The 3448-nt window shown below is 37.1% G+C and overlaps 1 non-coding gene across 1 annotated transcript; it reads right to left on the bottom strand.

Moving 5' to 3' along the window:
* Nucleotides 1-2992: 2992 nt before the first annotated feature.
* On the bottom strand, nt 2993-3100 carry LOC148569144 (small nucleolar RNA R71). The gene has a single exon (XR_015882053.1). It is a non-coding gene; the product is annotated as a small nucleolar RNA R71 (small nucleolar RNA).
* Between the last annotated feature and the right edge of the window lie 348 nt (nt 3101-3448).

Here is a 3448-nt window from a genome sequence, read left to right as displayed (position 1 = left end):
CAGCCAAAGCACACACCAAGTGGGCCTGGAAGTGGATTTCTGCATCATTTACTTATTTCTGTAACCCTAGGCTACTAGTTCTCTATAAATAGGACCTTTTGCTATTGTATTTGGGGAGATCTTTGATTAGCCCTATGCGATCTTAGACCTTTATAGGGGCTGGCCATTCGGCCATGCCTGGACCTTCATTACTTTTGTATTTTCAACGGTGGAGTTTCTACACATCATAGATTAAGGTGTGGAGCTCTGTTGTTCTTCATGAATTAATGCAAAGTACTACTAATTTTCTATTCAATTCACGCCTACTTCTTCTCTAAGATATACACTCGTTATTCAACTTGATGAATGTGATGATCCGTGACACTCATCATCATTCTCACCTATGAACGCGTGCCTGACAACCACTTCCGTTCTACATGCAATCAAGCTTGAATGTGTATCTCTTGGGTTTCTAATCTAAGATTAGAACCTTCGTGGTATAGGCTAGAATCATTAGCGGTCATTCTTGAGATCCGGAAAGTCTAGACCTTGTCTGTGGTATTCCGAGTAGGATTTGGGATGGGATGACTGTGACGAGCTTCAAACTCGCGAGTGTTGGGCGTGTGACAGACGTAAAAGGATCAATGGATCCTATTCCAACATGATCGAGAACCGACAGATGATTAGCCGTGCGGTGACAGCGCATTTGGAACATTTTCACTGAGAGGACGGGAAGTAGCCATTGACAACGGTGATGCCCAACATAAAGCTTGCCATGGAAAGGAGTATGAATGATTGGATGAAGGCAATAAGAAAGCAGAGGTTCAGAAGGAACAAAGCATCTCCATACGCTTATCTGAAATTCCTACCAATGAATTGCATAAGTATCTCTATCTTTATTTTATGTTCATATTTTAATTATAAATTCTCCATAACCATTTGAATCCGCCTGACTGAGATTTACAAGGTGACCATAGCTTGCTTCAAGCCGACAGTCTCCGTGGGATCGACCCTTACTCATGTAAGGTTTATTACTTGGACGACCCAGTGCACTTGCTGGTTAGTTGTGCGGAGTTGTGACAAAGAGTTGAGATTACAATTGTGCGTACCAAGTTGTTGGCGCCATTGATGATCACAATTTTGTGAACCAAGTTTTTGGCGCCGTTGCCGGAGATTGTTCAAGTTTGGACAACTGACGGTTCATCTTGTTGCTCAGATTATGTAATTTTATTTTATTTTAAGATTTTTATTTCTTATTTTCGAAAAAACAAAAAAAAATCAATAAAATCATAAAAACCAAAAATATTCTGTGTTTTCTGTTTGAGTCTTGTGTCAAATTTTTAAGTTTTGTGTCAATTGCATGTCTTTCTTTTTCTTGCATTTTTTTGAATAAATGTAATATGTTCTTCATTGATCTTCAAGCTAATCTTTAATTTCTCTTATTTTGTGTCTTTTGTTGTTTTTCATATGCATTTTCAATTTGTTATAGTCCTTAGTATACAAACTTCTAAGTTTGGTGTCTTGCATGCATTGTTTATTTGATCTTAGTTGCATTTTTTATTGTTTCTCATCATTAAAAATTCAAAAAATTTTTAAAATTGTGTCTTTTCAAGTCAATAACACAGAGAATTGAAGATTCAGAACATTCAGCAGAGGAATTACACAGAAAAAGCTGGGCGTTCAAAACGCCCAGTGAGGAAGGAAAACTGGCGTTTAAACGCCAGCCAGGGTACCTGGCTGGGCGTTAAACGCCCAAAAAGGTAGCATTTTGGGCGTTAAATGCCAGAATAGATGCCATTCTGGGCGTTTAACGCCAGGAGGACACTAGAGGGAAGATTTTGTTTTTAATTCAAATCTTTTTCAAATCATATCTCTTCAATGATATCTTTTCAAAATCAATTTCTTTCCATTTTTTTTTATTATTTTCGAAAATCCTTGCTACAATTAATGATTTAATTCAAATTTTCAAGTTGTTACTTGCCTATTAAGAAATGATCAATTTTAATTCTAGAATCATATCTTTTAATTTCTTGTTAGTCAAGTAATCAACTTCAATTTTAAGACTTTCTTTTTTCATTTGATTTTCAATCATATCTTTTCAATCACATCTTTTTCAGAATTTATTTTTAATCATATCTTTTAATTTCTAATTCCAAAATCTTTTTCAAAAATCACTTAATTTCTTTCCCAATCTTAGTTTTCGAAAATCATTTACCAAATTTTCAAAATTTCTTTTAATTTTTCAAAATCTTTTTACTTTAATTTCGAAAATTCTTCCCCTCTTCTCAAATCCTTCTATTTAAAGGACTAACACTTCTCCATTTTCAGCAATTCGAACTCTGTCCCTCTTGACAATTTTGAATTCTCTCTTCTCTACCTCATCCTTCTATTTTTATTTTCCTCTGACACCTTAAGGAATCTCTATACTGTGACATAGAGGATTCCATATTTTCTTCTCCTCTCTTTTCATATGAGCAGGAGTAAGGACAAAGACATTCTTGTTGAGGCTGATCCTGAACCTGAAAGGACCTTGAAGAGAAAGCTAAGAGAAGCTAAAGTACAACTCTCTGTAGAGGACCTAACAGAGCTTTTCAAACAAGAAGAAGCCATGGCAGCCGAAAACAACAACAATGCCAACAATGCAAGGAAGGTGCTTGGTGACTTTACTGCACCTACTCCTGACTTCTATGGGAGAAGCATCTCAATCCCTGCCATTGGAGCAAACAACTTTGAGCTTAAGCCTCAATTAGTTTCTCTAATGCAACAGAATTGCAAGTTTCATGGACTTCCATTGGAAGATCCTCATCAGTTCTTAGCTGAATTCTTGCAAATCTGTGACATTGTCAAGACCAATGGGGTTGATCCCGAGGTCTATAGACTTATGCTCTTTCCTTTTGCTATAAGAGACAGAGCTAGAACATGATTGGATTCACAACCTAAAGAAAGCCTGAACTCTTGGGAAAAGCTAGTCAATGCCTTCTTGGCAAAGTTCTTTCCACCTCAAAAATTGAGCAAGCTTAGAGTGGAAGTCCAAACCTTCAGACAGAAGGAAGGTGAATCCCTCTATGAAGCTTGGGAAAGATACAAGCAATTGATCAAAAGGTGTCCTTCTGACGTGCTTTCAGAATGGAGCATCATAGGTATCTTCTATGATGGTCTGTCTGAACTGTCTAAGATGTCATTGGACAGCTCTGCTGGAGGATCTCTTCATCTGAAGAAGACGCCTACAGAAGCTCAGGAACTCATTGAAATGGTTGCAAATAACCAATTCATGTACACTTCTGAAAGGAATCATGTGAATAATGGGACGAATCAGAAGAAAGGAGTTCTTGAAATTGATACTCTGAATGCCATATTGGCTCAGAACAAAATATTGACTCAGCAAGTCAATATGATTTCTCAGAGTCTGTCTGGAATGCAAGCAGCAACAGGCAGTACCAAAGAAGCTTCGTCTGAAGAAGAAGCTTAT

Source organism: Arachis ipaensis, chromosome B4 (genome assembly GCF_059453495.1).
Source record: "Arachis ipaensis isolate K30076 ecotype BB chromosome B4, ASM5945349v1, whole genome shotgun sequence".
In the NCBI taxonomy this organism is placed as follows: Eukaryota; Viridiplantae; Streptophyta; class Magnoliopsida; order Fabales; family Fabaceae; genus Arachis; species Arachis ipaensis.
This window is presented reverse-complemented; position numbering and strand designations above follow the sequence as displayed.